General features: G+C 38.2%; 1 pseudogene across 1 annotated transcript; it reads left to right on the top strand.

Annotated features, from left to right (window-relative positions):
- The first annotated feature begins 1,270 nt into the window (after nt 1–1,270).
- On the top strand, nt 1,271–2,709 carry LOC311592873 (S-adenosylmethionine decarboxylase proenzyme-like; annotated as a pseudogene). The gene has a single exon. The product of its transcript is annotated as an S-adenosylmethionine decarboxylase proenzyme-like (transcript).
- The last annotated feature ends 10,318 nt before the right edge of the window (nt 2,710–13,027 follow it).

Genomic DNA, 13,027 nt, shown 5'->3' with positions numbered 1-13,027 from the left:
AGGGACACTTACAAAGCACACCATTATAATCAGTAATTTCCACCGTAGAATGTCACATCATTAGATGCCTACACAGAAGTTCTTTCTCCTTCGTACATGGATGAATTTATGTATATTTTCATCATTTTATGACTGCACGTGAAGTCATTCTGAGCACTCTTGTTCATGTCTCTGTGCACTAGTGAATAGATTTTTTTTTTTTATCAATTACATCTCTAGGAGTAGAGTTACAGAGCCATAGAGAATAATTTTCACTGCTATGGGTCACCAGATAACTCTCTGAAGGGCTAAACTATACTGATTTGTTATCTCACAAATACTCATTGTATATGAAAACCAACCTCTGTTGATTTGGGCACTATTTTCAGGGAGCTTGCCAAGAACAAATGTCATAAATCTTCTGAGATGTGCTAGTACATGTTCAGTGGCAGGAGCCCCAGCCACTGTGCTACAATCAGACTCCATGCCTCTGTGGAGGATGATCTATGAACATAAGCCACTGTGGCCATTCATCATTTGTGGGATCTTTCTTGCTAATTCTCAACTGTTAGGAATCCTCCCACTTAAAATGCATAGATAGCCACCATAATCAAATCTTTGAAAATTTCATGCCATGTATTCTGATCACATTCACCTGTCCCCGGTTCCTCCCAGATCGACCCTCTCCATCCTCACCTCCATACCAAGCTACCTTTGAATTTTATTCCTCTATTATTTGCTATTATTTTAAGATTTTATTTTTCCTTTATAGGAGATAATTTGTCCTCACATACTACATTCTGATTATGATTTCCCCTCCTCTCCTCCTCCACGTTTCTCCTCCCTCTGCTCCCATCTGCATCCACCGCCTCTCTCTTTCTCACTAGGAAACAAACAGGATTCTAAGGGACAAAATAAAATTTAATAAGATGCATATAAGATAAAACAAAAATTAACACATCTTGACTGGACGAAACAAGCAAACAGAAAAGAAAAAAAATTCACAAGAAAAGGCACAAAAAAACAGAGATCTACTCATTTGCACCCTTGGGAATCCCTTAAAAACACTAAAATGAAAACTATCATATACACAAATGACAGGCGGTGTAAAAACAGAGAAGAAAAATGTATATCAATAAAATCAAAGATAAAAAATAATAAGATATTTTAAGAAAGGAAAAGCCCTGACATTTCATTAGCAGACAAGGAACCTCCAAAGATGGAATTAGATTTATTTTCTGTTATCGTCTACTGCTGGGCATGCACCTGCATTTAAGGGTAGTTTTTCTGAGTGGGACGTCCTTTTGAAGGATGTGCAGTGCTCAATCATAAGTGTGACAAAGACTGACAAGCAGGAAGCTTATGTACTCAGTGAGAGTAGCATGTTTGTCTCCAAGAGACGTTTCATTTTGAAGACATGTGGCACCACCCTCTTACTGGACGCACTGGTTCCCCTGCTGAAGCTTGCTAGGGATTACAGTGAGCTTGACTCAATTCAAAGCTTTGTTTATTCTCGTAAGAATTTCATGAAGCCTTCTCACCAAGGATACCCACACTAGAATTTCCAGAAAGAAATGAGTTTCTTAATGCAATTTTCCCAAATGGAGCAGCATATTGTATGGGACGTACAAATTCTGACTGTTGGTACCTGTATACTTTGGATTTCCCAGAGAGCCGGAGTAATCAATCAGCCAGATCAAATCCTGGAAATTCTGATGAGTGAGCTTGACCCAGCAGTTATGGGCCAGTTCTACATGAAAGACAGTGTCACTGCAAAGGACATCACTCGTGAGAGTGGAATTCATGACCTGATACCAGGTCCTGTCATTGATGCCACACTGTTCAATCCTTGTGGCAACTCAATGAATGGAACGAAATCAGATGGAACATACTGGACTATTCACATCACCCCAGAACCAGAATTTTCTCATGTTAGCTTTGAAACAAACCTAAGTCAGACTTCTATGATGACCTGATCAGGAAAGTTGTGGAAGTCCTCAAGCCAGGGAAATTCGTGCCCACCTTGTTCGTTATTCAGAATTCTAAACATCACACAGTGCTTTCTTCACCACAGAAGATGAAGGTTTTAAACGTCTTGATTGCTAGAGTGCTACGTTCAATGATTACAATTTTGTTTTTACCAGTTTTGCTAAGAAACAGCAACAACAGCAGAGTTGGAAGAAAAATGAAGAAGAAAAAAAAACGCAAAAGGAGAAGACACACAGGAGGTGGTGGATGCTTTCTAGATGTTGATACTGGGGGCCGTGCTTTCCATGACCACCACCTTGTAGTTGCAGAAAACCCTAGGTGTAACGATAGCGTAATCATTTTGAAGTGTATGCATTATTATTTCAAGGAGTTAGATATCTTGCATGAATGCTCTCTTCTGTGTTTAGGTGTTCTATGCCACGCTTGCTGTGCAATTGAAGTGCATGTGGAAAAGAACTTTGACTGTGTTGACTCTTTACGACATGTGTGAAAATGATACAATTTGGTTTATGCACAGTGTAATATTTCTACAGGCATCCTCCAAAATGCCCCACAGACAAGGCTTTCGTCCTCGTTAGATGCTGGCCTCAGCTGACCATCTGTGGCTGTTCTATTGCTGCCAGAGTTTTTACATCCAGTTACCTCCACTTTCTAGAGCATATTCTCTACTAACGTTACTCAAAACCAATTTTTACTTCATACAGGTATTTTATGCAATGGCAATTACAGTTTTTCTTCCACAGGTTGAAAAAAAAAAAGAATAGTTTGTGTTCCAAGTGAGACTCCCTTGAAAGAAACTAAATTTTTATTTTCCAGTGGTTATCAAATGGAGATAGCTTCTAGATTAGAAATTAGAGTATGTATCCACTTCTCCCTTCAGCTCCAGAACCCCATCTGTTCTAGATTAGGAATGAGAGTATGTATCCATTTCTCCTTTTAGCTCCAGAACCCCATCTGGTGCAGGCCTATGCGGTCCTTATACATGCTGTCTCCATCTCTTTGAGTTCACATGTTTTGGATTTTGATGATTTACATTTCATTATTTTCTTGGTATTCCCCAACCCTTCTGGCTCACATATACTCTTTCTACCTCCTCTTTGATGGGATTCCCTGAACCCTGAGAGGAGGGATTTGATGAGGACATCACATTTAGGGCTGAGTGTTCCTAAGTCCCTTACTTTCTGCACAATGTCTTGTGGTGGGTCTCTGTATTTGTTCCTGCCTTCTGCAGGAGGAAGCTTCTCTGATGGTGGCTGAATAAGCTATGATCTATCAGTATAGCAGAATGTCATTTGGAACCATTTTAGTACTGTTATATGTTTTAGAACAGTAGTATTTGGTTTTACCATAAGTTCCTAGGCTATCTAGTCTCAGGTTCTTGCTCACTAAAGCAGTCCTGGATATGGGTTCCCTCTCATGCATGTGCCTTAAGTCAAATCAGATTTGGTTGGTTACCCTGACAAACTTTGTGCCACAATTGCCTCAGCACATAATTGCAATCAGATCACACCTGCACATCAAAGGTTTTATGGTTGAGCTAGTGTTTAAGTTCCTCCTCTGGATGCCTGTAGAGAAATCCAAATATATCCATACTTACACTCTGAAAAATTCAACTCCAAATGGATCACAGAAAGCTCTTAGGGACTATGTAAAGTGGAAAGATGTCATCTGTTCATACGCTGCCATGGCTGCTCCATGGGGAATTCTCCGAGTTGCATCTTGCTGCCTGGAAAAGGGAGATGCTGTGAGCATTCCCAAGGCTCTGCAGACTGCTCTCCCAGAGTTCATCAGCTCCTCCAGGCTTCACGAGGCAAAGGGAGCATGGGAAATCTGCATTTGTTGATTGGATTTTCTTTTTATTAATGTCTTTTTTTATTTTTTACATATGCATTTATATTATTGCTCATATATATAATAAACTGCTTATAGTAAGAAGAACCATGGCACAATCAGGAATTAAATAAATGTCACATTCTTAGTGTTTTGGCTATTTGTATTTGGCAGCCTTGAAGAAAACATCTTTCTTATCTTGGTGCGTCTAAAATTCTGAACGTAAATCAATATCTATCATATCTCATCATTATCAACTCAAAACATCTATTTAGACTTAAAAACATCTTAACCTCTAAACAACTAAACTTAATTGCAAAACCAAATTATCTGGTCTTCAATTCCATCAGAGACTTGAGAAGGAATGAAATTTATTATCTGAGTATACCATGAGTGCAGGTTAGTAGCTTTCCAAATGAGAAGATGAGAGAGACAATTTGCTACCTGAACAGTCACCCAAAACTCCCTATAACATTGGAGGGAGCATCATTTTCAGCCTTCTAGCCCAATATATCTGACAGACAAATTTGTGAGCAGGAACTATTAAGGACTTGCTTATCCTGTCTTGGCAGAGTTTGGCCTTTGTCTCTGCCTGCATCCAAGCTTTCTCTTTTTTAGGCAGAATTCTGTCTGTGGTAGAAATTAGGACATTTTTCCCAGTGGCTTGTTTACCACATTTGAAGCCATCTCCATAAGGAGGTTCCTTGATTCTCATCATCCTCTTTGAGGTAGGTTGGGTGTTGCCAGGAGTTAACCTGTCTCATTGCCAGTGAAACTTTAAAATAATAAAAACATTTTATATGCCATATTCTTTAGGTCTCTGAGAATTTTGAAAACTTTAACTTTTTTCCCTTATCTTTTTACAGAATCATATATATCTGCTACACCTAAGATGTATATTCTTGTGATAAAAATAGACAAGTAATTGATATGACAAATGATTTGATCAACTAACAACTTGTATAACTTATTTATCCTAACAGTCTGCAATATTACTTTCAAAGTATTGGAAGTAAACCTTGTATTATAATTGAGTTATATGGGTATAATACCTCATATTAGAGTAGAAATATATACAATGTGTGTGACGAATAATCTTACATTTGAATTTTATACCACTGTATCTAAAATTAAACTTATTTTGCATGTATGTATGAAAATTCTATACAAGTAGATTAAAAATAACATTTATAATTTTAGGACTGTATAATGTTTGTGAGAAATTATATGTTTTCAGAAGAAAAGAACAAGTCACTGACATTGGATCAGATCTGAGAGGATTCATTCCTCTCAGCATGCTGGACACTGATATCCTGCATTCTTTATGTTCCAGCACCAAGTGCTTCAGGTGCTGTTCTTCATCAGAACAAGACAGCTATTAGGACACCTTCAGAATAAGCTTCCAATAGCAATTGGTCCACCATTTCAGACTGTCCTACACAGGATGATAATTAAGCCTGGAATTCCTCAATGTTTACAAACTGGAACCCAAATACCATTCCTAGCTTGTTTAACCATTTCCCCAGTTTTATTCGGGCCCTTACAAAGGAATTATTCATCCCAAGTCAGTCAGAAGAAACTTTAAGAGAACAACTCCCCATTTCCTTTAATGGGGATCAGGTAGGACTTTGGTTGCTTGCTTGACCTATAAAGAGTTATTTTCAATGTGAATTGGTTATTATTGGTCTTATTTACAGAGAAAACGAAGTTGGACTCTCTTTTCCATTATCTTTCATTCTTAGGTTCGGAGATAGGGGTTGAAAAGAAAGGAGGGGGAATATAGAAATATATAGGGAAGATAGAACAAAAAGTAGATTAGTGAATTTACTCCTCAACTTGATACCTAAACTGTCACTCACAAGGTTATTTTTAATTCACTGTTGATTGGAATCTTAGCCTCTGGAATGTTTCTCTCTTCTCATTTGTGATCTATCCTGCAGAGGAGAGTGATTCTGTAGAGCCTAGTCACCTTCTTCCTTCAAAATAATCTTCATCACATTCTAGTACCAAAATTTATCTTTCACCATAGGAAGGGTGAAAGGTTTATTACACATAGAGACAGCAGATCCAGCCCTGACACCTGACTGCTGTGTGAAATGAGAAATCTGCTGAAATTCTGCAAGGCTCAGTTCCCTCATCTGAAATGGAGGTAGAAGTGACATACATAGAAATGTCTGACAGGAAAGAGGTTCTTGGGAACCAACTGTGCTTTCTTATAATTAATATGTTCAAGCCCAAATTTCTCTTTCTAGAGGTTACAGGCATCACATCCACATGATCTTCTGCCCATTCAGCGTGCTTTCCATATGGACTGTTCACTTCTGCCTCACTAATAACAGGATAGTTTATCTCACCTCTCCTATAGCAAGTAAAGTCTTAACTATTCTAGATCATAGCCAAGATCTTCCTCATAATTAAAACATATTGAGTTGATTCATGATGTTTATTAGTTTCATTATTTCTGTTTATTTTCTGTCTCAATGATCTGTCCATTGGTGAAAGTAGGGTATTAAAGTCTCCCACTAGTAATGTGTGATTTAAAATTTCGAATGTTTCTTTTACGAATGTGGGTGCCCTTGCATTTGGGGCATAGATGTTCAGAATTGAGATGTCGTCTTGGTGTATTTTTTTCCTTTGATGAGTGTGAAGTGCCCTTCCCCATCTCTTTTGATTAGTTTTAGTTGAAAGTCGATTTTATTAGATACTAGTAATATCTACCTTTATTGCTGAGGTGTGTTTCTTGTATGCAGCAGAATGATAGGTCTTGTTTTTGTATCCATTCTGTTATCCTGTGTTTTATTTTTTATTGAGGAGTTGAAGCCAACCACCTCAAGGATGAAGGAGCAGAGAATGGTGCCCAGTAAGGTCCAGGAAAGAAAAGATTAGTAAAAAGAGGTGACAGACTTTCTTATAGAAATAATATTGATTTAGAAAAGGAAGAGGAAAGCTAAGGCAAGGTAGAAGCAGGTGAAATGCTTGTTATCTTTTGTGGAGTAGCTGAGAGAAGGAGAGTGGGGGAATTAATTTGACAGATAAATATTAGTGGGATGTTTAGGAGAAACTCCCAAGCCAATATCCTCTTAGTGTAACCTACATACTACACTGGATGCTGTAAACAGTACAAACACACGAGACTGAGGAAAGTACTGGAATTTCTGTACTGGAGTTAAGTATCCCCAGGAGAATTTCCAAGTCCTTTGTTGTTGAAATTCTTCTAAAGGATGTTAACCATGTTCCTAGCAGGGCAAACAATGTAGAGTTTGATCATATTCCTAAGGCAGCACATAGGCAACCTCTTGGAAAGCTAGAGAAGCTAACTAAAAATCCTTTCAGATTTCCTATGAAAACAAATCCATTAAAAGTCAGGAATGCCCTATTCAAGTCTACCTGCTAGACAAATTTGCTGATTATCGCTGTATAAACAGCAGACTTCCAGTTGTGTGGCAGAAGTATCTTAGGCCCCTAATAAATTACTTTATCAAAGTATCTTAGGCCCCTAATAAATTATTTTATCATACCCTCTACGCAAAGTTCCAGTCCTCTTAAAATTCATTCTCACCATTATGGAACGTAAAATACCTGGTAAATATGCTTCTATTGAGCTATTAAAACCATATCAAAGTAGAGTATATCTTATCTTTCTCTAATATATGGAGATTGCAGCCATTGTTGTAAAGATGTAGACAGAAATATTGCCGGCCCATGATGAGTCTTAACATACACCACGTAGATATTAAACAGCAATTTTCAACATCCTACCATTTACTTCAAGCAAGGCCACATGCTGACTAAGATATTTTCTCTTATCGCATTAAGTACATATATACTCATGAACATACGTACGCATGCCCACACAGAGGCACACCCAATCAGGCTTTGCAAAAAATAGGCATCCAGCCAGGAACTCTAATAAATTCTGTTTCATTTCATAATGCCTGATCAGTTCTGCTTGATGTCTGTCCAGTATGTCAGTGCTAAAATTATACACCAGAGCCTTTTCTGCTAACTCATTTTCTGCCCCAGCCCAAGTAATTATTTGAGAGGAAATTAAATTATACATTAAATAAAATAACTTCCTTACCAGGAGATATCAAACTTCAGTCATTTTTAAGTTGATACTATATAATAAAGTAATTATGTAATTAAGAATACATTTGTCATGTAGGTAATTATTGTGCTTAGAACATGAAAAAAATAGTTTCTTAGAGAAATAAAATGATGGTATTAAGAATGTTAATGGATCAAATGAAAGCTTCAAGTTTTATTGGAGAGAAATAAATGATCTTAACGAGAACAGGTTTTATGGATCTGGAATTCTGTTTTAAGCAGGGTCATATAATGAGTTTGGGGCAAAGTCCGACCTAAATGAATTCCCATTATTACTTCTCTGCAGCATCAAGTTGGCTGTGAGCCAAATGGAAGCTGTGTCTTCACTGTGTCCTCTCCACCTGCTTCTCCAGAATCAGTACCAGCTTCAGTTAGTCATGATCAATTTGTTTTCATCTTCATTGCCACCTTAATCTAAACCATTTTATTCCTTTATGGGCATTAGCCCAACAGCCTCCCACTCGGTTCCTTTTGCCGGTAGTTAGTGTGTTTTGTTGTCCTGCCTTTCAGGCAGGCACAATTCATGTACAGCTAACCATTCCAAAATGCAAATGTCATTCAGATTTAGCACATTCACAATACCACGCAACCACTACATATATCAAGCAAAATATTCCATCAGAACAAAAAAAAAACTAGTGGCCATCTCATTCCCTACCTTGTCCCCATTCCTTATCAGGAGGCAATCTGTTTCTCTCTATATATATTGGTCTTTTCTGAATAGTGCATATAAATATAATCATATTCCTGGTTAAAGATTTTTATATTTATTCTTTTATTCGTATATTTGTGTATAAATATTTTATGTTTAATTATGTGTGTGACCATGTGAGTTACATATATGTGCCTATGGAGGCCATAAAGAACGTTGAATCCTCTGCAGCTGGAGAAACAAGCATCCCAAAGTGTGTGGTGGGATCAGAACTTCGGTACCCTGCCAGGGCATCAAATGGCTCAAATACAGAGCCATCTCTACAGCCCCAGTGTGCGACTCTGCGCGTCTGGATTCACTCCTTTAGTAAATGTTTTTGAGGCCTATCTTCATCTTATTAATATATAATATTCTTAGGGGGAGAAATACTCCATAGTAAAAAAAAAGTATGTGTTTCTAATTATTTTCACTATATACCTAGGAGAGAACTTTTCTAGGGAACTGCTGTTTAAATTTTCTTTTATTATTTTTATTTTTATGTGTTTGTGTAGGGCTAAGTGTATGAGTGTGCAAAATATGTGGGCAGAATCCTTCAGAGTCCAAAAGAGAACATCAGACAACTTTGGAGTTAGAGTTACAGGAAGTTTGTGCCACCCAGTATGTGTGCTAGGACTCAAATCCAGGTCCCCCACCAGAGCAGTAAGTGCTATTAACCACTGATATGTGTCTCTAAACCCCGCTATTCTTGGTTGGTGTTTTTTTTTTGCTTGTTTGTTTGTTTGTTTGGTGTTCTTTGCCTTTTGTTTGTTTGCTTGCTGTGTGTTTTATTTTGTTTTTGAGACAGGGTTTCTCTATGTAGCCTTGGCTGTCCTAGAACTCACTCTGTAGACCAGGCTGGCCTCAGACTCACAGCGATCCACCTGCCCCTGCTTCTCAAGCACTGGAATTAAAAGCATGCGCCACCATCACCCTGCTTCCTGATGTAGGTTTTTATCAGCTGCTGTGCCATTTTACACCCCCACAAGCAGGAGGTAAGTTCCAGATTTGCCATATCTTGCTATAGCATTTACTAATTTCTGCCTTTTTGTCTTGCTTTATAAATTACAGCCTCATGTGATTTTCATTTTCATTTCCCTAATGACTAATGACATTGAGGATTCTTTCAAGTATCTATTGAACAGTAGTAAATATTTGGAGAAATGTTAATTTAAGTCATTTACCCATTCAGTGCTTCATTTTACATTGTTTTATGAGAATATATACATATATATATATATATTCTGAATAGTAGATCTCTAACACATTATATAATTAGTCCCTCCCACTCTGTAGGTTGTCTTCATTTCCTCAAGCTTTTCCCTTCAGTATGCATAAGATCTTCTTAGTATTGCATTGATAAAGTATAAAAATTTCCATTTTTCTTTCTTTTTTATTTGCTCATATGTCTGGTGTCAGAAAGAAGAATCTATTGCCAAACCAAAGATTACACAATTTTGTCTGTGCTTTCTCCTGTGGGGTTTATGGTTCTCAGTCACTGATTCATTTTGGAGTTGTTTCACATGAATATGAGGTAAAGAACAAAGCTACGGCTTGGGCCAAATGTGACTCACTGCCTTAAAGTTCTATTGGAGCGCAGCCAAGCTCTCTCATTTCTACATTGTTATGTCTGTGCTATGTCTTACGCATGAAGCGCTTCCCCCAAAGTGTGCATGTTGAAGGCATGGTGCCCGGTTCATGAATTCGGTCACCAAGAAGCAATTAAGTCATGAGCACTCCAACATAGTTATCGAGGAATGCAGAACTTAATGACATTCTTGGGAGGTGGTGGAAACTAGGAGGCCATGTCCTATTTTGTCCCCTATTGTTGATAAAGACAAGGACCAAAGAAACTTGGGTAGGAAAAGGTTGATTACATCTTACAAGTTAGAACCCAGCACTGAGGGAAGCCGGAGAAGGAGCACAGGGCAGGAGCCTGAAACAGTAACGGAAGCGGAAGCACCGGAAGAACGCGTGTTAATGGCTTTTCACCTGGTTTGCTCAGCCTGCTTTCCTATACCACCCAGTGCTGCCTGGTACCAGGCCACCCCAGCCCAGTGATTTGAGCCACCTGACATCAGTTATTTATAGTGAAGATTCCCCCACAGTCTTACTTATAGGCAACCCTAAGGAGGTACTTTGCCAGTTGGGATTTCTCTTTGGATTACCCTTCCTTGTTCAAGTTGACAAAAAACTAGCCGAGAGAGGTGGACTACATGAAGGAAGTCAGTCACTGAAGACACATGTTTAAATGGTACATCTTGTTCTTGGCCTTTTCTATGCCTGTTTCTATTTTCTGACTGCCACAAGGTGACACACCTTCTCGACGATGATGCTGTGTCTTTCTTCACAGCCACAGTAATGAAGCCAGCTAACCCTAAACTGAAATCCCTTAAATCAAGAGCCAAGAAAAATCTTCCTTCCCTTAAGCTGTTCACCTCACAAATTTTGTCACAGCAACAAAACTGTGAATACCACAGTCTGCCTAAAGCTAGAACAGTAGAAATGAGAAGTTGATACAGAGAATATGGTACATAAAGCCTTTATTTACTGTCCTGGTCTTTATGGAGGGTTTATAATCTCTGCCTCAGGAAGATAATCATACAGATAAATATGCAATTGTCATATAACAACTTTAAAGCTTTTATTCAAACCCATACTTAAGTATAATTTATGAATTTTTGATCCAAGGTCTTAGGTAGCCCAGACTGGTCTCAAATTCACTTTGTAGCAGAGAACGATCTTGAATTTCTAATTTTTCCTGCCTCTACTTCCTAAGTGGCAGAATTAAAGGTATGTGCCACCACGTATCCTTTGTCCAGGGCTGGAATCTTGAACTACATTCACAGCTCTATATTTTAGTTTCTTAAGATTACTCAGACATAAGATATTCACATCAAACACCTTCTAAAATATTTATAGTAAAATTTATTGTCTTGATCAAATTACCTCCTGCAGGACAAGATTTTCTATTATCTGTCCCAAATATTTCTGAAAGAGAAAGAAAGCTCTTGAGCTAAGATAAAAAAAAATTAATGAAGAAACTTGGCTTTTTCTTAGCCTTGACTTCTGCTGTCATCATTGACTCCATGCATAGCGAGGGACCTTGGATTTAATCTAAACTAATGCTGATCTAATGTTCAAGTTTCTTTCACTTACCCCAAGTGACCAGAATGCTTTTAAGTTTCCCCACTGACAGATAAAGCATACAACCCTGAGTAAAACTCCCCCTTCTGCCCTGTCATGACTGGCAGTAAGTGGAAATATGTTTCAAATTCACTAGACTCTAAAACAGTATGGTTGATTGCTCCCCTATATCAGTTCAATGAAGTATTTGGTAACAGAGTTCATCAGAACTATCTGATTATCCACATTTTCTCATTAAAACCTGTTAAGGACACATGAGAGGATACGACACTTAAGGGGAGAGGAATTCATCCAATTCTAGTTCACAGCTGATAAATGACCAGCTGAGCTCCCATGACTGCTGCAGGACAGAATATCTCAAGTCTTCAGATGTTTCCCCCAGGAGAAAGCCTTCCCCAGCACACTCAAGAGAGAATGAGGCCACCTACACCGATATCAATCCTTTTCTTCCGTACCAATCAGTTGATACTCATCTCCATCGATGTTCCTTGGGTCAACAGGAATAGGCTAATATGTTCCAGTATAATGTCCAGTTTTAAACATTTTTGAGAACCAATAAATTCTTGATTTATCGGCCTTCTTTATTGGTCTGCATGATCTTTATCTTCAGGCACCCCTGGATACTTCCTTATGAAACAGCTATTATGGCATAATAACCCTAAGGATGCAATAGTGGCACACATAGTAGTAACCAACAGCTCTTTAATTGACCATGAAATCCTCTTGACAAGAGGGAAATCATGCCTGGTATTGGAAATCTAGATGGCTACCAAGAGCTAGGGAAGTCAGAGACCATGGAGAAGAACCTACAACTACTATCTTATTAAATTAGCGCAATCTCTAACTGCACTATAAATATTTGTCCTTATACCCATAGATAAGTGTGATCCTTGTCCTTCACCAAAGAAACTTCTCTTTGCAAAATACAGAGACTATTACAGAGAACCACAGCCAATCAGAATACAAAATTGTGGAGCCAGTCCCAATGGATACATTTATAAAACAACCAAGAGAACCTTGTGGAAGGGGTTGTGAAGAAGACCCTGAGGGACATAAGATCAGGGAGTTTTCTGTGAGTCAGTGTCTTTGAGGAAAGCTAGAAGTTACACTCATAAAAGCCCATTAACAAAGCTGTCTAAATATTATCTGAGCAAGGACACAACAATAGACACCTAAGTGGATGATGGAGATCCCATACAGCCTCCACCTTATACAAAGAAATATAGGCAACTAAGGAATGCTGAGAATGGGAAAAATAATCACAGTAATCACACTAACTGGTTATCC

Source organism: Acomys minous (genome assembly GCF_964271855.1).
Source record: "Acomys minous genome assembly, chromosome: 2".
Lineage (NCBI taxonomy): Eukaryota > Metazoa > Chordata > Mammalia > Rodentia > Muridae > Acomys > Acomys minous.
Note: the sequence above shows the minus strand (reverse complement) of the source record. Positions and strands in the feature narration are given on the sequence as shown.